Raw genomic sequence first — 23,656 nt, 5'->3', positions numbered from 1 at the left:
GGGCAGAACCCTGCAACTAAAATGCTGCCCGGCTCTGATTCTTTGGCAGATGGCAGCTAGAAGTAGCATCAAAAACTCCCTGGTTATTGCCGCAGTCACTCTATCGATAATAATGTGATTGCAGTTGACCTGCATTTTTAGAGGCTTTTTTTTTTGCCTCCATTGTTTCCTTTTGTTGTGTAGGCCACAGGCCAGCACTGATCTGGGATTCCGTCTTATCCCCGTGCTTCAGGCTCCTCATTGTGTCTTCTCTTAATGATGCGAGTATGGATGTTGTTGCCCTGCCATTGATTTTGTGCCATATTTACTAAGGGCAGGTCCATACCGCCGCAGACCGTGCGGAGGCGTCCCCGTGGGGCGCGGTCACATTACCTAAAGGCATTGATCGCGCCCATAGAGCGCGCGGGCGCCAGCAGGAGGGGGCTGAAACTGATTTCTCGGCGCGACAGCGAGGTCACGTGAGCGGTTTGCCCAATGAGGGTGAACCAGCTCCTTGACGCCCCTTGGCACGCCCCCCACGGCGTGTCTACCATGGACACAAAACGCACCCGCTTCACGCGGGTGATGTCAGAGCCTTCGCACACCTCTGCGCAGGCGAAGGCTGTATGGCTTTAGCCTAAGAAGTGTTGAGCGCTGAGGCTCCTTACAATCCATGTAAGTAAATGAGCTGTAAGAATGGCTTATGTCACTGCACTGGTTAGTGAATATGGCCCTCTGTCTATCCTCTGTGCTACACACGGTGGCTCAGACAGGTGAGTATGTATGTATATCTTTATATTGCGCCACAAGTGCACTCAGTGCTGCACAAAGAATACAGTACAGGAAATTATAATAAAATAAGCGCAGCAAAATCAGACAATAGGAAAGGAAATCCCTGCCCCGAAGAGCTTACAATCTAGTGGTATGTTGGGAGATTTACAGAGACAGCAGGTGAGGGAATAAGTGCTGTAGATGGCAGTGCTTGGCCACAAAGGCTGGTAGGAGTGACTGTGGGACAATAGCCATTAGTGCAAGCTATTTGAATGCTTCATTTGTGTGTTGAATTTTAAGGTTAGTCAGTTTTAAATTTGATGCGTTAACACTATTAGCAAGGAAAGAGGAGGCAGGGAGGCGTGGGTGAGAGCAGGTGTGCATATGGCTGGGTCCAGGTATAGGAGAGCTATCCCCAGCAGCAGGAAGGAGTAGATAGAGTGAGGGTATGAATAGAGGATTTGTGGGGGTGCTTTTTATTGAGGGGTAAAGAAGCTGTTGGGAAAGAGGTGTATAAATAATGGCGCAGTTTATGGGCACAGGCATACAGTAGGTGGAGGGGAGGAGAGATGAAGAAATGTGGCTAGGAGGAGTGTGGGGAAGTTGGAAAAAAACAGAAACGTTTACAAAGGAGTGCGGAAACCGTAAACAGAAAATCATTAGGGAGGGCATAGTGATTTGCAGGAGGTGAGACTTCCCAGGTATTGGATGATAGGAAGAGTACAAATTCTCAGAGCATTTAGAAGTTCTCACAGTTAGAGTTGTTGTTTGTTGGTGGTTGTTTGTTTTGTTGCTGTTGTTGTTGTTGTTGTGTAGAGTCCAGATCTTCCTATAGTCTTCATCGCCAATTCTAGTTGAGTGAGTACAGTAGCAGAAATAGGACCTTTGGCCGCAACCAAAATGCCATTGGTGTTTCACCACCGGGACATTTGGTCGCTATATCTACTCCTGTGTCCAACCACCGTCAGTCGTGTGCTTGACCTAACAAGCAAGGACATTTAGAGATGGCACTTCAGAGCGGCCAGTCTAGGCAGTATAGCGGTCCTGCGCGAGACATTTAGATAGGCAGTTGTCGGAGTGGCAGGCCTGGCTTGGCTTGTTGGGTTGGGTGCGTGGCGGAGAGCAGGCGGTCAGGCGCAGGAGTGGAGATAGCAGCAAAATGCTCCACGGCGAAGTGTCCCGGCCAAACGTCCCATTCTGCTTTTTCACTACTCCTAGAGGTCATCAGAAATGAGGTTATTCGTGGGTTGTCTTCTTTCTAAGGCCAGGGCCATGGTCAAAAAGACCGTGCTGAGCCGCGCTGAGGGGAAACACCATCCCTATCAGCACGGCTTTAGACGGCGCTTCCGCAGGCGTGCGGAGGCGTGTGGAATTTCAGCCGACAGCCCAATTTAATTTTTCCTGCTGAGGGAAGCGCAGGGCCGGTCACGTGACCGCCAAAGGCCAATGGCAGTCCGTGACGTGTCGCGCTAGCCCCGCCTCACACTCCGCCTCTAGCAGCGCCCCCACCCGCCTCCCACCCGGCATACAAGCGCACTCGCTGACGCTCATGCAGGGACACGAAAAAGCTCCTGCTTGAGCAGGAGAGCATGAGCGTCAGTGCTGTTCAGCGCTCTTGTTGTCACCATGTCCGAGGCCTAATGAAAGCAACAGGAATAAGCTTCAGGTAAACAAAGTAAAACAGACATCAATAGTTGTAAAATGACCATAAAAGGAAACCTGGATTGAATGTTCAAATCTTGCTGGCTTTTCTGTTTTTACAGGATGGGGGGCTACATTATTTATCAGAATAAAAAGAAGTAAGCTAGTCGTACGAGGCAGCATTTCCCTCAGATCCCAGTTAGGCCGGGTGCCTAAGGCTGGAATTCTAGTAAGGTGCATGGTGCACGGTTCACGTAGCACACGCGTTTTGTGTAGATAGGCCAAAGTATGACGCGCGACTGAGGCGTGGCCATGTCACAAGGGTAGGTTTTTTTTCCTGCCTCACTGTGGTTGGCTCAGTGGCACAGCAGCCGCTCGAAAAGACACATTTCTTTGTCTTTCCACAAAGCTGCCGTGCCAACGCTCTCTGCCGTGCGTGCGTCTTTACTTGATACACTGTCATAAGGAGACAGGTATTTGTCATTGACACATGCACGCACTTCCTATAATACAGACCTAAGTGGTCGGCAGCCTTCTCTCAGCGCAGGAGAGACAGCTTACTGATTTTCTGAGAGTCTCGCTGACATTTATCATCCGTGTGCTCTCATAGATACAAATACTGTATGTACTTTTCCATTACAATGCCATATTTTGGTCCAAAATGTCCACGTCTTGCTGATCTCTGTCCCTTGGAGACTGACCTCTGTGCCAAATACACCACATGCAGTCAAATGAAAGTAAAGCGTGTGAAAGAAAAACATATGGTGTATCTGTACGGGGCAAGGAATGAACTAATTAAAGGAACGGATTGACCAAGTGCAGCAGGAGAGCTTTCGTTATGAACGGCCAGGATTAAGTAGCTGTATTTTTATTTTACACGTGTGATAAATTTGTATCTGCGTATTTATGATTCTGAAATTGATAGCCTGAAAAGAATTGATAGTAAATAGAATAGGTAATAAAAATAAGTGTGTGGTGCTTCCTTACGAAGGGCTGTAAGTGGGTGTACTATTGCAGGCATGTAGTGGTGCCACGCCAGTCCGTGTCTTTCAGTGATAGATCTTCTTACTCTGCTAAATAAACGATGTAATAAGAATTGGATTTGAGCCTGAGCGTTATTTAAAACCTCTGAACTGTTGTGCACATGTGCGCATTCTTCTTTGGGCTGCGGAACCCAGTGTAGATATTGTAGTTCTTGTTTGCACATAATAGGGGAGATAATATAATTTCTTGTTGCATCTTCCAATGCGTTCCCTGTATTTACCCGATTGCCTTAATGAAATGTTTGTCCCGGAGTTTTTTGTTGTTGTTAGTTTGTTCTTGCATCTCAAGGTACGTATTTATTTTTGTCTGCTCTTATTAATTACCAGCGACCGTATTATCCATATCTTGTGTGCTCAGCAGTATTTCCCTTTAGCTCTTTCTCAATATACAGTAGCACTGCTGGTGGCAGCATATCGCTTTGCAATCCACCAGCATCAAAGGGGGTTCTTAGTACTGCAGTTGCAGTGGTTATAGCAGAAACATTATTGCAACACGGAATGCTGTTCTGGCTCCTTTGGTGTTGAAGAAACAGAACTGTACTATATACTTTTCTTGGCAGAGGGGTTCATAAATAATTTCATTTGTTGGCTAAGGCAGAAGTTTTCAAACTAAAAAAAAAACAAAAAAAAACGGTATGGCCCAATAAAAATGTACCCCAAGCCATTTATTTCCTGAATGTTAATAACATAATGATGAAATAATAATAAAAAAAACCTGCTATTGCTTTGGTAGGACTTGTATATAGACTAATGGCTTTCCAGATCACATATGTCGATTGTTTCAATAAAACATTTAATAACGGTTTTGAATTATGAAACAAGCAAGAAATAAAATGATTGTGTCTTGAAATGTAGTATGTTTGCCATTACCACATTTTTGCCAGGCAACCCCTGGTAACTTCTGGCAGGACAAATAGGACACGTGTTGAAAACCATTTGGCTAAAGGTTACAATGTTTTTATCCTACACTGTTCCCATATAGGGACTGTAGTAAGTAATTGTTCCCTGGACCTTGAGTATTGTAATAATACCCACTTGAAAAGTAGCGCAGTAAAACTGATTACACAAACCAACAAATTGCTTTTGCAGGCGAGACGCTCTTGAAATTGGGTATTTTCTGTTTCAAACAGCTCGCACTCCCTGCCTTCCTTTTTCAATCTCATAAAAATGATACGTTGTCTTCAATCCCCTGACCAAGCTATGAATGTAATTCAGAAAGTCATACACCACTTTGGGCGACGCTCACAATTTTCCTGTGTGAAATCGTACAGGAAATCTGATGCAGAGAATACCCTCTCATATCAGCCCATGAGATATATAGTACGAGGTCACAGGCTAGCATCGCTTGTGGAACGCCTGTCACCAGTTGCGACTAGATCTTATCTTTCTCTTGGCAAGAAAAAATCACGCATTCCTGATTTGATGAATGCCGTTCCTCAAATGTTCAACTCGTGTGCAAACAGGACATTTTGGTTCCGTGGTCATAACATATGACCATGGCTTACCTTTTTGCCCAGTGGACCATGGTTTAGCCACTTCCAAATTGTGGGCCCTCAGACATTTTGTGGAACCACCCATCAGCCTGGTTCAGGTAAAAAAACAAAAAAAAAACACGCCCCTTTGGGGGGATTGCTCTGTTCATATTTGTGGAGTTATCCTCATTATACATTACACCAGTGTTTCCCAACTCCAGTCTTCAGGGAACCCCAACAGGTCAGGTCTTAAGAATATCCCTGGTCCAGCCGCTGATTGACCCACCTGTGCCGGAGCAGGGATATCCTTAAGAACTGACCTGTTGGGGTTCCCTGAGGCCTGGAGTAGGGAAACGCTGCATTACACTAATCACTGCACCAATCTCTCCTACATTCCACCTGTTTCTGAAAAAAACTAAAGGCGTGTCCTGTGTTCTTCTCAGTAGTGGCATTTGGAGTACAGCTTAAGAAATGTGCCTTTTTGTGTTGTGATTTGCATTGGACAACAATCAGCAGGTCTTGACTGCTACTACAGAGCTCAAAATTGTACAGTCAGCATTGGCTACCACACGGCATTTTCAGTCCCCTGTAGTACGTTCTCTGTTCTTTATGTAAGATAGGCTCACTTAGAATGCCAAGGATCCTTCAGCACTTTGCTACTCTACCAGGTGGGCACATGACCCTCTGTCAGTGTAAGACTGCGTCCCCGCTGGCGCTGACAGCGCTCATGCTTGAGAGTTGGTGACGTCACCAATTCTGTAAGCATGGGCGCAGGGTGTCCTGCCTAATTTTGCAAGCAGGAGTGGGGGGGGGGGGGGGGGAGGTTCGGGCATGGATCGGGCTATTTGTGTGTGAATTTGTGTGTTTGGCTGTGTGCATGTGTGTAGTTGTGTATGGGTGTGTGTGTCTGTGTTCTGTGTGCACTTTCCTCAGCTGAGCGCGCGTCAATCTCAAATTTTTTTTGTCTCCCCAAGCGCCGAGCTTGGGAGAGCGTATGAGCACTCGCGCGCCGTGGGAACGTGCTGATTCACACTCAAAGAAGAGAACGCGTTAAGCACTGAGCGCCAAGTGCACTCAGCGCCAGCGGGACGCTGCCTAAGGCTGAGTCCATAGACATTTCTCCCGCGCGGAGGCTGAGGGAAAGCACTGGCCTTACTACGCGCGCCGTCTCGGGGCGTGTCTATGGACGGGCCAGTGACGTCACGGAGCTGGTTCGCCCTCATTGGGCGAACCGCTCACGTGACCCTCCCTCCGCTCCCCTCAGCTCTTAAACTAAAAAAATTTTTGACAGCTACGCCGCACGTCTGCGGAAGCGTGTGCGAGCCCCTGCTAAAGCCGCTCTTATTGCGGCTACAGGGGCTCACTGGCATGCGTGAGCGTGGGTCAGTGGCTAAGCGCTGACCATGCCCGCGGCAGGCACCGCCCCTGTGTCTCTTGCTTTGACACAGGGTCAGGTGACCTACCTCCACCATTCAGGGCAAGTGCTTGAAGTGGGGGAAACCCATGATAACTCCTGGCAACCTGCCCTTACCAGGGATTATACCAGGTGGAGGATAGAACTATAGCCCCATTTCTTACCAGGGCTACACTCTTCCCTCAGGTGGAATCCAATGGTCCCCACTTGGACCTAATTTGCTGGACCATCCTGCAGGTGAACAATCTGTGAACATACAAAACATATTGTGTACACTAGACTGTAACACCCATGATGGTGACATAATACAGGGGAAACTCCCAACATGGAGGACCCCAACTCAATAGTAATGACGGGGATCAGGCTTCTTCACTTCCTGCTCGTTGTGATCCACAATTTTAACAAAGAAGGGTTGTAGAGGCCCATTCTCCGGTCTGTACAGGATGTTATGCATAAATATATTCCTGCCTGTACTCCAAGCCTTCATCACAGAACATATTTTGTCTTCCCTTATGTAGGCAGTGCTACCAAACTTAATTCTTAAATGCTCAAGGACTGCATCTCTGAGCCAGGTATCTCTCTGGTCCTCGATCTCCTGCATTATTGGCTCTGGCACGTATGGAAACTCGTATCCATGAGATTGCCTGTATCTCGCCGCTATGGCTCTGTCTGCCCTACTTAACTTAATAAGGTTCCGGTTCCCAGCCTTTCCTGGCAGTACCCAGAACTTTGGCTCCTCAGGCGCAACATCATCGTACAGAATAGATGAGCCTTTGGGGGTAATCACCTTTTGCATAATTTCTCTCCACCTGTTATCTAACTCATCGGCAACCCGCCGTGGAGAATAGGTGCCTACATCCCACCAGTGATCTACAGTATCTTTCTTTATTAATACAAATCTGGTGCGGTCCATCCCCTCATGATACCCTGTGAATAACGGTGCCCACCATTTATCTCGGTTCTCATATGAGGATGACACACTCATACCTTCCTCAGACTCTGCTCTGGAGGATACACTGGATGTCGCTGCCTCTGTAGAGTGCGAGCCTTTACGCCTCCCTCTAATGACATTCTTATAGATCGTGGGGTTCATCTTGGGTGGTTTGGGATTTACGGGTCCCGCTTTTGCAGTAGACTGGGACCCTCGGGCCCTACCTCTAGGAACAGGATTAAACACAGTGGGATTAGGTACATGTACAACACTTGACAATGGTATCTCCCCATCAGAACGCTCATCACTTGTCACCCAATCCCGCCAATCAGTTGAAAAATTGGGCCTCTTATCCAGCTTACTCCCACTAGGACCCGGTGGCACGACACGTGACGGGGCAGTGGCCGGGGCAATGGCGCTAGGGGCGGTGACCATAGGATCGCCATAGCCCATTACAGTGTCTCTGAGTTGGGCGATGCCACGACCTGTAGGTACTTTCTTACTCTCTCTTGCGGCAGCGCTTCGGGCTCCCCGCTTGGCTACTTGGGCCTTAAACTCCTTGAACGCATGTTCCAGCCCAGCTCTCTTTAGTGAAGCAATCAAAGCTTCCGGGCCTCTGCGCCAGTCCAACCCGGAAGTGACGTCATCGCTGGTCGTCGCGGAATCTCCATCCGCTCCTGGGTCCCGCACCGGAAGTGCCGGTGCGGGGCGGACCGGAAGGGGCGGTGGTGGACCATCAGGGTCGCGGACGGGCAGGTAGGCCTCAAGCCCTTCTCTCTCCACAGGTTCCTCCTTCATCTGGCGGGAATAAGGGGGTGGTGGTGTCCTCTTACCGCACCGTTGTCTTGCGATGCTTATTTGTTCCTCCGGAGCCGTCTCGGATCCCATCTCCGCCACACTGGGAGTCGCCACGGCCGTGGGACTTCTACGCGGTTCAGGCCGCACCAGCGCTCGCCGTTGGGGGGTCTCCGGACTCGTCTGCTCCATCTCTAGGGTAAGTAGAACTTCATCTTTACAGCTGGGTGGTCCGCCGGCCGGCGCATCACCACCGATGATAGGCTGTCTCTTTCATCCGAAGAGGACTGCAATGGCTCCTCCGCTGGGGAATCACCTCGAGTCCTTGCGGCACCGCCAGTGGGTATGGGTACGAAACGGGCCCGCTCAGGTACCTCCACTGCGGTCGCGCTTTCCTCCGTCGGGATATCTCTTGGTGGCTGGGCCTGGGTCCCTACCGCAGGGGTGACATATGGGACCAGGGCAGCCTTCGCATCCGCCTCCTCCATCTCGATCAGCGTCGCTGGAGAGGCATCTCGCGGGGTCATTATTGTTGGGCATGGCTCGACAGGCCAGAGGTAGAACGTGCCACACTGTTGGCACCATGCCGTAGTACTTGGGGCCTGTCCAGGTGACCTTCATTGGATGCACAGGCACCGCAGATATTCTCGGCCATCAACCTCCACAACCAGGAGGCCTCCTGGAAGCTGATAAGTGGTTACGCTCAAGTCAGCCATCTTTTGCGCAGGGGTTGATTCGCTCAGCTTGCTGGTTTCGCACTTAGCTCCTTCTCCTTCACCAGTCAAGCAGAAGTGAAGTTCCTCAGCCTCACTTCCTGCCCCTCCTTCCGCTGGGTAGGACTGTGGGGATTGGTTCTCTGTGTGCCCCCTCGCTCTGGTGGAAACAAGAGGAGGGGCACTCTCTCTCTCTTTGAGTGACGTGGCTTCGTCCGTCGGCCAGTCACTGCACAGGTGGGTGTGGCTTCGGCTTTCGCGCCGCTCCCTTCTTTTGGCTGCGGATCTGGGTTTGGCGCCAAACCCCTGCACATCTCTCGCCACATTGCTTTTACAGCCTGCTTGCATGCTGCACGTGCGCGATCTAGGCTTGGCGGGAGTCGCCATTTTGGATTGGCTGCAACCCGCGTTGCAGTGAATGGCGCAGCTGTCGCCATTTTAACCTCCTCCATGCCCCGCAGAGCACATGTATCTCTCGCCGCCATCTTTAGTGAGCCCTCTAAGCCCACGATAGTGCTACTCTGTGTCTATGGTGTAACTCGTTCCTAGACACTTACTACATTTAATGGTGCTCTAACCAATGAATATAACGCATGGCATACCCCAGGCTAGGCAGAACTCTCTCCTTGTACACCGCACTTGCTGACGGTTCATTACAAGCACTCTGTGGTGTGTTTTCTGGATACTGGCTAGTGTACTTGGCATTCCTAAGTACTGGGCGTCAACCTACTTTTGGCCACTCATAGTGCAGACCCTATGCTGAAGTCCCTGGACTTTGTTAACAGGCTAACCACCACAGGAATCCTACAGTATCTGCCTCAAGGGACTAGAACAGCTATAGCCACTTTGTCCAAATTTACATCACCCTCCTAGGGCACCTAGGGTGTACTGTGCGAGAGGAGTGTCTCTCCTTATTACCCCTAGTCTGCAAAAATGCCCATCCTTCTGCAGCGCTTGCTCTGAAAGTGTACATGTTACTTTAAGCTCTGCTTCGCTGAAAACCTGTCCTGTTTATCTCAGCAGCGCCTCCAAATCTAGCCCCTCTCCCCCCCCCCAATTGCAGATCAGGTCCCCTAAGGTGTTCTGGGGTCTGGCTAGATAGATGTCTCTGTGTGGTGCATACCTGGTGGCAACAGGAGGGCCTGAGTCTCCCGCGATGACATGGGGGATAACAAGAACAGGTTACTGGGGTGGATGCGGTTGTTCTGGTTCAATGGTGCAGCGCCTCCATCTATAGTAAGCCCCAGGAATGCGGGGTGGAATCCTTACCACAGAGATTCCCCACAGGGATGAGAGATTCCAGTCTCACACAAGGATTATCTTTAAAAGCAGCAGTCTCTTTATTCTCTTGGACAGCAGCAGCAGCCAACAGGTACAGTTGATGCACAGTCCACTAACTGTTCTCCCTTGTGATGTCACTGCCGCCACTCTGGACCCAAAGGGCATCCAGAGTGGGGCTAGCTCTTCCCTCACCCCCTACGCAGGGTGAGAGGTATTTGGTCCACCTCGCTAACTATAGCTAGATCAGCTCTTCTCATGAGCTGATCACTCCTCTCCTCACTCACTATCACTACTGTCAGACTGACAGAACACACACCTAAATAGGAAATGCACTGCTCTTTTATGATCTCCGCAGGCACCGCCCCTGTGTCTCTTGCTTTGACACAGGGTCAGGTGACCTACCTCCACCACTCAGGGTAAGTGCTTGAAGTGGGGGAAACCCATGATTACTCCTGGCAACCTGCCCTTACCAGGGATTATACCAGGAGGAGGATAGAACTATGGCCCCATTTCTTACCAGGGCTACATGTAAAGTCATGTGGTACACAACTCCTGCTGCACTGGGATATCTTTCAGAAAATGTGTACATTATTTCTTAGCAAATATGCTTAATTTTAAAATGACTCCAAAATAAGAGTTGTGTGTTGACGCCAATGACATGCTAAAGTGAATTCAGATGAGCTGTCAGCGGGTAGAAATACTTCGAGATTCACTAAGCCTAGGGCCATCTTCTAGTTGAACACGGAAAGTAGGTTATTAAAAGTGGCAGTTAAGCTCCAGTTAATATTCATTTGCCGATCATCACCCCCACTTTTATTTCTTGCAATGTTAATGGTAAGATTTGAAAGCCCTTGGGATATCTGTGATGGTTCATGTTTTCTAGTACCAACTTTCAATGTTCTGCTGTAGATGAGTGAAGAAGCGAATAAGTTTTTTTTTTTTTTTTTTAAGCTGGCTAAAATGTAGATAAATGCAGGATGATTCAACAATTATTATTATTTCTAAATCAAATTTGTTCGCAGTATACTGCTTCTAATAAACTGTATCTTCAAAATACGCTTAGGCCCAGGTCTGCAAAGTCACATAACAACGTGGCACTAACCTAACTTAACATCACGTTAAATTTAACCGTGTACCTGCAAAGGACAATAATACAGTTTAGCCATGTTTTTTCCCATAAAGAGCATAGCGTTGTGTTGTAATTAGACGTTGGTGATAATGATATGCAAATGAGGCGTTATCGTAACATTGCATAATTGCACATCCGCTTAAGTCCATTAAGGTTGATGTGGGGACTTAATATTACATTGGTTAGGTCAGACCTAAACTTACCTAACTTAAGTGCTACTTGCATCCAGACCCTGATATAGGGCTTTTGCAGAATCTGGATGGGTGTAACACCACGACTAGATGAGGAAAAAATAACACTAGGCTATTTAAATGTCTCCTCTGCCTCTGCAGATAAAGCTCCATTTCAGGGTGTGCATGGGAGTAACACCAAGACTAACATAACCTCGTATTATTGAATGATTGTGCAAAGTTATGCTACACTAACATGATGTTAATGATAAGCCTTTGCTAATAAGATGTACTATGACTGTTGTTTTTGCATATAATTAGTTTTGAGCATACCATGGCACGTTCCTGTATTTAGATAAAGAGCCCTGATTTAACCGCGTTTTGTGGTTCTTCCCTCAGGCCAGCGAAGCTCTCCTGAGCAGGGCCCTCATTAGCTTCTGTATCTGTTAGCACTTGTGTATCCTTATTTGGGATGTCATTCTGTTTGTAATATACATAACCCTATACCCCCGTTGTACTGCGCTGCGGAATATGTTGGCCCTTAACAAATAAACGATAATCATATGTGTCATGGGGCCTTTACACACCTGAGTGATCTGTTAGTGGTACAGTCCCACTTGGAAAGATATATTTGTATAAGCTGTATAGGCCCTTCTATAGAAGAGTATGGCTCATTATGTCCGATTTAACTAATGCTGCAAAGATTATGGCTCATAACGTTCACAAAAAAGCTCATAAAACATTATTTAGCATCATTATAATTAATCATTATATCAATATGTGAAATAAGTCATGTCAAAGAAAGCAATGGTAGTTGAACCTCTTTCAGTCCTCTTTGTCTAGGAAGGAGTTAAGACAATAATGTGGCAACATTCCAGCTCTTGTGTAATTCTCAAAGGACAAGTTTTCTAATAGAGGTGGGCAAAAAATAGAAAATATTTAGGAGCCAGCATTTGAAGCGGGGTTGGGTGAGTGGCTTTCCGGCAACGCCCCCCACCAGCTCTGTCACTGTGTCTCAGTGTCTACCTATGAATAAGGTTGCCAGGTGGCGTCTCCAAAAATACTGGATACACCGATGAAAGGTGTGTGCTCTGAAGACACACACACGCGCTCGAGGTTGGCCCCACCTTCAGTCTCCTGAAACCTCCTCCTGATTGGCTGCTGCTGGTTAATTTAGCCAATCAGAATGGAGGAAGCTGCCCAGCCCCTGGCAACATCCCTTCCTCGAGGAAATTGCGCTGTCCCCCATACTAGTCAGGTCACTATGTCCAGGGAGGTAGTACCGGACACCTATATATCCAGTATTATCTCTCAATTTTAACTGGATAGTGTCCAAATACAGGACGGTCCGGTTCTATACTGGATACCTGGCAACCCTACCTGTGAATAAATGAGTATAGGGGATAAAACTCAATCATCACAATGGTTATGTAAGAATGAGAAACTAGATATGAAAAATATTAACATTGTATGAAAAATATCAGTCAAGAAACAAACACATCAAGTGAATTTATAAAGTAATCTAATGCATACAATCAAAAAGGCCTTACATAGGCTGTCACCCCAGATACGCCCAGAGAGACTCGACATTTCAGGCAGCCGCCTTTGTCAAGAGTCAATGACTATGAACGTGTGTACTTTTTTTTATTTAGGTGCACCCGGCCACCATTACCGGAAATGACGCACGACATACCAGCGAAACGTCGAGTCGCTCGGGCTAGCTGTCAGCCTATGCAAATCTTCATTTTTTATTTTTTTTTAATTAATTTTTTTGGTGTGTGCATTAGGTTCAGTTATAAATTCACTTGTTATTGTAAACATTTAGCAAATAGTATCTAAAGATTTTAGATGTGGTTAATGGTCCACATTTTTTCAGTGTGCTTATAATATTTTATTATTGGTGTATATCCGTTACCCCCTCTCACACTCACTGATAGACGCACACGCACTCCCCCCCTCTTTCCCTTGACCTCCATGTGTATTGAGGAGCAGGGATGGACAGAGTACTAGAGCATTCCGACTACCTCCTCCCCCGGCCCCCGCGTGTCTCTGCAACTTCTTACTCTCTGCTCCGGCCCTCCCCTCATCCCCACTACACACTAAGTCAGTGATTTACAGGTCAGTCAGCGCTGTGCACAGCATAGGTGCCAGGGTTGACATTTTAGACAACCAGTTTAAGAAGAAATGAAAAACTTGTGATATTGTGATAGTGACAAACAGGCACTACACTATAAGTGATCACCAATAATAAAGTGACAATATAAAAACAATATAAGCTGTGAACAGTGAAAAATAAACGTGTAATTAACGTGACGAACAAATAAAGATTGTAACTCCCTGCTTAAACCCTTCTGGCAGGGCCTGTCTTCTCTGGTCCCCAAATTGTGGAATTGGAGTCTCGTAACCCAGTGGGAGCATAAAGGGAGACAAAATACAACAATCTAAGTGCAGACAATAGCGTTGAGTGAAATAACGCAATGGTAATCTTGGCTCCTATGTGCAGCCTACTCACCGGATTTCAGTGTTAATCAGGCAACATCAGGTGGTGTGGATCACAGATGGTCTTCTGAGTTTGAAGTGGTGTTAAACTCCAGTATCGGCAAGATGATAGGATGTAAAGTTAAAGGACATACCCATGGTGCAGATCAATAATATAAAAGTATTAATTTATAACAAATTCAAGAATGCACACTTACAATAAAAACATCTAAAATATGCATGACTCATGCATATTTTATACGTTTTTATTGTAAGTGTGCATTCTTGAATTTGTTATAAATTAATACTTTTATATTATTGATCTGCACCATGGGTATGTCCTTTACCTTTACATCCTATCATCTCGCCGATACTGGAGTTTAACACCACTTCAAACTCAGAAGACCATCTGTGATCCAAACCACCTGATGTTGTCTGACGTTGCCTGATTAACACTGAAATCCTGTGAGTAGGCTGCACATAGGAGCCAAGATTACCATTGAGTTATTTCACTCAACGCTATTGTCTGCACTTAGATTGTTGTATTTTGTCTCCCTTTATGCTCCCACTGGGTTACGAGACTCTAAGAAGAAATGAATGCATCATGAGGTTCTCTCTTTCACTCACATGTATGCACTGTTCTTGCTACTGTTTCATTATCCATTGTGATAAGTCATTGTTAACTTATCGCAATCCAAGGCAAAGGTTTATAGAAATAGCATCAATATCATGTGCCTCATATTTTTTTCTTCCTTTGGTGGTGGTGGTACAAATTCAGATAAAGGCAAGTAGACTGCCATGGAAACCAATTACTGGAGACATAACGTTCAATACCCGTGAATATTGTGTCCTGTCGGCTACAAAACAATTCAATGCAATATATACAGAATCCATTGTAAGTGTGGTTTACGCACAGACCATGACATTCTTAATGTCCTTTACCTGTATTGTCAATTTCTACTTCTAACAGGTCCTCACCGCCCCTGCTCACTATCGTGTTGACAAATTCTAAACCTGGATAATGCGTCCATCTCGCGCGTCATTATTTCTTCTCATTACAGAGCACTTTCAGCACAAATGCACATTATTAGACTGCAGTAACATTTTGTGACTTTTCTGGGGTCCACGATAACGTGTTCCCAACTACCATTATATACTCAGAACAGGAGGGGGGAAGAGGTGAGGCTCCAGGCAACCATTATTCATGGGCTGTATAGTGAGCTCTGTGGTTTGAAATGGCCCAATAAAGATGCCCGTTAATAATTACTGTATAATTAAAATCAGCTCTAAAGATGCCACTTTTGTACTAAAGCTGCGTTCATATGCTGAAATGAGACCGCTAACACCTTTTACAATATTTAAAATGCACATTGTAATACTTTAAGATATTTTAAATAGTGCTGCAAGTGTAGGCCCTGACAGCCACATCTGTGAGAGGTGCACAAACGCGGCTTTTGTTTTGAGCTAGTAACGGTGTTCTACTTGGCTGGAAAAATTAATGATGCAGCTATTGCAGCTAAGTGGTCGTTGATGAGTTTCTAACGCTATTAATAGGGACATTCACAATGGTGAACGCGTTAAGTGCTCTCTAAAATATATTTCACTGCAATGTTTCTCATTAGTAGGAAGGGGAAAAAAAGGGATAACCTCACAATGATCAAAATTAAAAGGTGGAACTGGGTAATTTGGAAAGGCAGAAACATTTTGTGAAGTTGGTAAATGAAACCGCATCTCCAAATAGCTGATTACAGCGGCAGTAATCCCAGCGATATCCTGTGGTGATCAGGACTGTTGCTTCAGTGAAACTTTAGAAGAAAAGAGCACAATATTATTTGGAAAATGGAAAGTTTGCCTTTTTCCTTTTTAATATACAGTTAGATATTACTATTCCTACTACCCAAGTATTTGCTTGTATTGTTTTTTTTTGTAAATTTTTGTTGGTATTGTCCAAAATAAAGACCTTCCCAAAATATGAGAATGTGTAGTAAAGACATTTCCAAGGTCAGCCATTTTGACTGCATTGTAACATCCCCTTGACATGAAGGTCTGAATATTCGCTTTGTATTAAAAAAATTAAAATGAATTAATTGCGCCACTCTGTGGGTACTGCTGACAGGATTTTTTATTTTTTTAGAACGGATCTCGTTTATATTCCATATTTAAAACCCCTCTTCGCTCTCCCTATTGCGAATGCTGTAAACTTTCTTTTGATATGAATATTTTTGCAGGCCTTGAGCTACAAGACGTTCTGGCTTGCCAACTCTTCTCATGATTTATGCATTTCAACCGTTTTGCTGTGTTAATTGTTTTCTGATTTCCGCGCCTCATACATATGTAGTATGATGTGATGTATTTCTTTTTATCAAGCATATACTGTGATGTACGTAGTATAACAATATGGGTCCACTCTTTCCCATCTTACTCCCTATTACATGGGGGGAGGGGGGGGCGCAACTCCAAGCCTCAAGGGCCACCAACAGGTCAGGTTTTCAGGATATTCTTGCTTCAGCACAGGTGGTGCAGTCAAAGACTGAGCCACCTGTGCTGAAGCAGGGATACCCTGAAAACCTCACCTGTTGGTGGCCCTTGAGGACTGGAGTTGGCCGCTGATACCCTATTACATCCAGCTGGTTCTCACAAGGCGGTAGAATGAATATCCAAATGTTCCTCACCCTTCTCTGTACAACGATCTACTTACATTTGTTTTTAAAACTTTTTTTGGTTTGGATTATAAATTAAAATTCACGTGGTATCGTTTTGTTCTAGAGTAACATTTTTCTTGTCTTTTAATCTTCTTTTATCATTTTAATCTGGAGTTTTAACAATTCAGGATTGTATTAGATGGGTATTACTGGATACTGGGTAAGGCCGCGCTTATAGTGCTAGCGACGCAACCGATGACGTCACCCGTCGCCACCAGCGAAAGTTGTCATTTGCTTTGCAGCGACATCACCAAAGGGGGCGGGCCGCGGTATCTGACTGGTTTAAAGACAGTCACATGTGGCGACTGTCTCTAAAAAATCAAATCGACCCGGCTTCCAATTTTCCAGACGCGACGTCGCTCCATCGCACTTACTATAAGCGCTGGCGATGGAGTCAATTGTTTTGTTTTCGAGTGCCGTCGCCAGGCACTATAAGTGCAGCCTAAGTCCAAGGATATGAACACAGCTAAAGACGGTCAGAACAGGTAACGTGGGCTCCTTAATGCTTTCCCCTTTAGGTAACTGTGGGGAACAAGACATATAACATAGTGTTAGCCTGATACCATGTTATCTGCTATTGACTTTACTTGCATTTAACATTGGATTGAGCTCCTTTGCCAGAGCTTCTAACCCTATATGAGCAATGTGATTGTACCTGCTATGTTAGCCCTTAAGGGCTGCTTAATTCCTTCTACAGTTTGTTCCAATACATTTATTGTAAAGATTCTTTACAATAAAGAAACCAGTTTTTGTTTAAACTGGATTCAGAGGCCGAATCCTTGATGTATTACAGTCCTGTCCTCAGTAATAACGATTTGTGCACAAAAACATAAATTTATCAACAAAGTTAGTCTTCACTCTTTTTTTGCTTTAAACCGATCTGTCAGATGTCATTATCTTTAATAACATTTACCTTGGAGAGCTCAGTGCAATTGTCTGAAAGTGATTTTAATCTTTACCCCTTTGTTCTTTCGCACTTGTACGCGCTTCAGTGACCAATTTAGTAATAACTGTATCACCCACAGGAGGATGTACACTGTCCTGCATTACAGGTCTCTTTGTGTCATCTTCATTAAAACTTTGCGAAAAGACACTTGACAATGTATGTAATACAGGGTTTTCTAAGGCATTGCGATTACACCTGGATAAGCGGGGGAACTTCAGGTCATTCAGTGTAGTATTTTGTGGAAATATGATAACTTCAGTAATATTCTTTATGAAGCTCATATTGTGGAGAACAGATCCAGATGTGATGTGTTCTACAGCTCCCCCTGCTGGTAAGTAGTTAGATCATTTTGAGAGAGCTTGTTTGTTTATTTATAAAATGTTTTTCCAGGAAGTAATACATTGAGAGTTACCTCTCGTTTTCAAGTATGTCCTGAGTTATGATGACATATACATGGTTACAAATACATAGTTACATTAAGTGAGCAAGGTTATACATTATATACAAGACATTCCATGCACAGTAAGAGATAATATATATTATAGGCTTAGCTTATGTAACAGTTACAGACCAGATTAAAATGTGAGACAGCTTTAGTTTTGAAAGAATTTAGACTGGTGGTGGATGTGAGAGTCTCCGGTAGGTTGTTCCAGTTTTGGGGTGCATGGTAAGAGGAGGAGCGGCCGGATACTTTGTTGAGCCTTGGGGCCATGAACAGTCTTTTGGAGTCAGATCTCAGATGATAGGTGCTGCATGTGGTAGGGGTGAGGAGCTTGTTCAGATAGACGGGTAGTTTGCCCAGAAAGTATTTGAAGGCAAGACAGGAAAGATGAACTTTGCGCCTAGACTCAAGTGATGACCAATCTAGTTCTTTGAGCATTTCTCAGTTGTAGTTGCATTGGAGGACAAAATGGCATATTGAATTGTAGAGGGTATCAAGTTTGCTAAGGGGGGTTTGAGGTGCCGAGCCGTATAATATGTCCCCATAGTCTACAATTGGCATTAGCATCTGCTGTGTGATACACTTTCTGACCAGCAGACTTAGGGAGGATTTGTTCCTATAATGTACACCTAGTTTGTCATAGGTTTTGGGTGTCCGTGTATCAATGTGCATCCCAAATGTTAAATGGGAGTCAAACCATATGCCCAAATATTTGAAACTAGTAACCGGGGCTAGGATGGTATTGGCATTGGTTCTAATGTGGAGCGCATTGAATGGAAGCTTTAAAAATTAAGCCTTGAACCCAAATACCATTGTTACAGTCTTGTCAGTGTTTAAAAACCGTTTGTTTTGGGAAATAGAATTTTCAAGTCTCAGTCAGATTGAAGTACATGTTCAAGGTCGAAGAGGCTATTGCTGTGTGCATATAAGATTGTGTCTTCTGCATACATGTGTATTGAAGCTCCCTTAGAAGCTAAAGGAAGATAACTGATGAACACTGAGAAGAGTAGGGGCCCCATAACAGAGCCTTTCGGGACACCACAGGTGATATCCATGGGGTTGGAGTTAGAGCCTGAGATGGACACATGTTGGAATCTACCTGATAGGTGGGAATGAAACCAGTTTAAAGCATACCTCCCTATTCCTGAGCACTGGAGTTTGTTTAGCAAGATAACATGATCAACAGTATCAAAAGCCTTTGCAAAATCTAGGAATATTGCACCAGTAAGTTGTCCCAGTTCCATTCCACACTGGATCTCATTGCAAACTTCTAGGAGGGTTATCCTGTGGAGTGTTTCGGGTGAAAGCCAGATTGGAATTGGCTAGGGAAATTTGCCTTTGTATAGTAGTCGCTTAATTGGAAGCGAGCACATTTTTCCATGACTTTGGATAGTATTGGGAGAAGAGAGATTGGCCTGTAGTTTGAAACAGTGTTTTTGTCCCCACTTTTGATGATTGGGACAACTCCCAAAAAGCAGTTTTCCAGGTCTTGGGGATATGGCCTGCATTTATAGTAGAGTTGACTAGGGAAGCAATTGGTTTGGCAATGACTGGGGCACCAAGTCTTAGGAACTTAGATTTGCAGTAAGTCAGGTTCACATTGGCTGCTTAGGTTTAGTTTGAGGAGCACTTGTGTAAACTCTTCAGATACTGGGACACATTGAAAATTGTGGGCAGTGTTGGGAGAGAGTGGGGTTGTAGGGGTACTCTCTCAGAATGAGGTTCATATTCGTGATTTTGGTTACATTTTGCTAATAAGTCAGTAGCACACCCCATAAAGTATTCATTGAATGCATTTGCAATGTCAGTGGGATTTGTCAGAGTAATATCCTCCTTAATGATATTACATGGTTGTTGATGGCTAGAAGGCTGGAATATATTGTTGATAACCTTCCAGAAGTTAGCTGGGTTTTTAGTAATATTGTTCGTTTGGTGTGTCTTGTTTGCTTTGTGCACATATTCTGCAGGAATCTGTAGTTAAGATCCTTAGTAGTGCCACTTACTTTGTAGCTTTTCCACAAGACATCCGTCAGATTATAGAGCGCTATAAGGTCAGTTGTAACCCACAGAAGGTGGGCTCCCATACTCTTATTCTGCGTAGTGGAGCATGGGTATCACAGAGTTTTAAGAATTCGGATTGGAAATAGAGTGCAGAATCGGGGTCGGGAATTAGGTTGATCCTGTACCAAGGCCAGCTTGTAAGGTCAGACAGAAACTGTTGTGGGTTAAAGTTTCTAAATATTCTAGTGAGGAGAACTTTAGGGCTTGATTGGGGTGGTTTGGTTTTCTTTACACAGTACACTATCGCATGGTCGCTGAAAATGTCAGGTATGTTGCCAGAGGATAGGATTCTGCTGGGACTAGAGGAGAGAATCCAGTCTAGCAAGGAATGGTTGTGAGATTTCAGGTTTGTCTGTGTGGGTTGGGAAATTAGTTGTGATAGGTTAAGCGACTGGAGTTGTATCTGGATTTTGTTGTTTTTTCGGTCCAGCTAATTGTAGTTGAAATCCCCAAGAACTAGCAGCTCACTCTTCTCATTTAGAGAGACAATGGAGCCAAGAAACTGGGTGATATCAGTCCGGGACTGTAGAGGGATTTTAGCTGGGCGGTAGATGTCAGCAATCAGGACGGCCTTAGAAAAGGGGAGGCAGATTTTGCCAACTAGAATTTCAAAAGAGGGTGGGCTTGGGTGGCAATTTAGCAGCGTCCATTGTAAGGTGTCTGCAATATAAAATAACACCCCTGCTCTCTTTGGCCTTTTTTCCCTAGAAATTGAGTATTCCTGAATGGCGATATTTGCATCGAGAGTTTTAGGGGTTAGCCATGATTCTGTGAGAATGACGGCTTTGCGTTTATGCATAAGGCACCATGCCCTTAGTTTAACCAGTTTGGGCAGCAGGCTCCGAATATTTATATGGGCGACAGATAAACCTTTTTGGAATTTGAAGGGGGTGTTCTCAGGGGTATGGGACATATTTGAAAAGGTAGGGCCTGGGTTACGTTCAATATCACCTGGTAAAGAGGGTAACAGTATAAATAGAAATTTGAGTAGTTGTTTCCAAGGTGTAAATTTGTGATATTTGCCATTTGTAGTGAGCGGTATTTGGTGTGCTGGTTTTCAGAGTTCTCAACCAACATTCAGTAGATAGTGCAAGGCTTTTGAGTAATCCAGGGTGTATGGTGATATTGGGTGTGGGCCAGGAGGGAGGAGTTTGTAATGGATAGAGAGAGTAATATTTCCATGAGGACACAAGCAAGAAGAGAGTTGAGATAACTAGCAGGTTCATTGCCACAGAAGTAGGAACTGGTGTATGAATCTGTTGTGAGCCAAGTGAGTGTGTGCAGAGTAAACAGCAGAGGTGTGCCTTTTCCTTGCCAAAATGTTTTGCTGCTCTTGCAATGAAGAGGAATTGGAGGGGGGGGGGGGGGGGTTTGAGGAATAGCAGAGGGAAGTGTCTGTAGTCAAGTGTTGGGAGGGGCTTCATGAAATAGTGTTTAGGGGCAGGGGGGTTAAAAGTGCAGGCTAATAAGCATGTGATAATAGTGTGATCAGATAAGCTCACAGTTTGTTGCCTTGTGTAGAAGGGTTTGCAGAAAGATGCAATCCCCAAACAACCTCTAGTCAAATTATAATCTAACTGTATATTCACTCAAGGATGCAACATTTAAAATGCTAATGCTAATGCCAAACCCTGCTAATGCCTCCCTTAACTGGTATTACATTTATACATCTAAACAGCCACATGACCCTTCCCCCCAATAAATCTGCCTGTTACAAGCTGGACTATTAACAGCACACAATTAACAAAACAACAGTTGATATTTTAAACATACCAGAGAACTATTAAAGACCATGGTGGGGGGATAAATCCCATATGCAGGAGAGGTTCAATGAATTAAACATACGTGGAGAGGAGAGACCATTCAATTATGGAGGTTATAATAGATCTTGCATATATATTTATTTATTTATAAAATATTTTACCAGGAAGTAATACATTGAGAGTTACCTCTCGTTTTCAAGTATGTCCTGGGCACAGAGTAAAACAAATAATACATGGTTACAAATACAGTTACATAAATGAACAGGGTATACATTATATACAAGACATTGCGTGCACAGTTAAAGAAAAGATATATTATGAGCGTATGAAACAGTTACAGACCAGGTTAAAATGTGAGACAGACTTAGATTTGAAAGAACTTAGATTGGTGGTGGATGTGAGAGTCTCTGGTAGGTTATTCCAGTTTTGGGGTGCACGGAAGGAGGAGGAACGTCCGGATACTTTGTTGAGCCTTGGGTCCATGACTAGTCTTTTGGAGTCTGATCTCAGGTGATAGGTGCTGCATGTGGTAGGGGTGAGGAGCTTGTTCAGGTAGCTGGGTAGCTTGCCCATGAAGAATTTAAAGGCAAGACAGGAAAGGTGAACTTTGCGCCTAGACTCTAGTGTTGACCAATCTAGTTCTTTGAGCATTTCGCAGTGATGTGTGTTGTAGTTGCATTGGAGAACATAACGACAAATTGAATTGTAGAGGGTGTCAAGTTTGCTAAGGTGGGTTTGAGGAGCCGAGCCATATACTATGTCTCCATAGTCAATAATTGGCATTAGCATCTGCTGTGCAATACGCTTTCTGACCAGGAGACTTAGGGAGGATTTGTTCCTGTAAAGTACCCCTAGTTTGGCATAGGTCTTGGTTGTCAGGGTATCAATATACATTCCGAATGTTAAGTGGGAGTCAAACCATAAGCCCAGGTATTTAAAACTAGTGACAGGTGTTAGGGTGGTGTTAGCGTTGGTTCTAATCAGGAGCTCAGTCACTGGAAGCTTTACAAATTTAGTCTTGGTCCCAAATACCATTGTTACAGTCTTGTCAGTGTTTAAAAACAGTTTGTTTTGGGAAATCCAGTTTTCGAGTCTCAAAAAGTCAAACTGAAGTATGTGTTGAAGGTCAGAGAGGCTATGGCTGTGTGCATATAGGATTGTGTCATCTGCATACATGTGTATTGAGGCTTCCTTACAAGCTGTGGGAAGATCATTAATGAACACTGAGAAGAGTAGGGGCCCCAGAACAGAGCCTTGCGGGACACCACAGGTGATATCCAGGGGTTTGGAGTTAGAGCCTGAGATGGACACATGTTGGGATCTTCCTGATAGGTAGGACTGAAACCAGTTTAAAGCATGTTTCTCTATTCCAGAGCTCTGGAGTTTGTTAAGCAGGATAACATGATCAACTGTGTCAAAAGCCTTTGCAAAATCTAGGAATACTGCACCAGTGAGTTGTCCCCGTTCCATTCCACACTGGATTTCATTGCAAACTTTTAGCAGGGGTAGTTACGGAGGAGTGTTTGGGACGAAACCCAGACTGGAATTGGCTAGGGAAATTTGTCTTGGTGTAGAAATCGCTTAATTGGGAGTGGGCACAATTTTCCATAACTTTGGATAGAATTGGGAGAAGTGAGATTGTCCTGTAGTTTGAGACAGTGTTTTTGTCCCCACTTTTGAAGATTGGGACAACTCTGGCAGTTTTCCAGGTCTTAGGGATATGGCCTGCAGACAGGATAGAGTTGACTATGGACGCAATTGGTTTGGCAATGGCTGGGGCACCAAGTCGTAGAAACCTAGATTGTAGTAAATCGGGTCCACATTGGCTGCTTAGTTTTAGTTTGAGGAGCGCTTGTGTCATCTCCTCTTCAGATACTGGGCTAAATTGAAAATTGTGGGCAGTGTTGGGAGGCGGTGGGACTATA

At 44.9% G+C, this 23,656-nt stretch overlaps 1 protein-coding gene across 1 annotated transcript in view; it reads left to right on the top strand.

Moving 5' to 3' along the window:
* Window positions 1-23,656, top strand: part of RAPGEF2 (Rap guanine nucleotide exchange factor 2) — a 319,916-nt gene that overhangs the window by 99,094 nt on the left and 197,166 nt on the right.

The sequence above is a fragment of the Ascaphus truei genome, chromosome 1 (assembly GCF_040206685.1).
Source record: "Ascaphus truei isolate aAscTru1 chromosome 1, aAscTru1.hap1, whole genome shotgun sequence".
Lineage (NCBI taxonomy): Eukaryota > Metazoa > Chordata > Amphibia > Anura > Ascaphidae > Ascaphus > Ascaphus truei.
The sequence above is the reverse complement of the archived record's forward strand: the minus strand, read 5'-3'. Positions and strand labels throughout refer to the sequence as shown.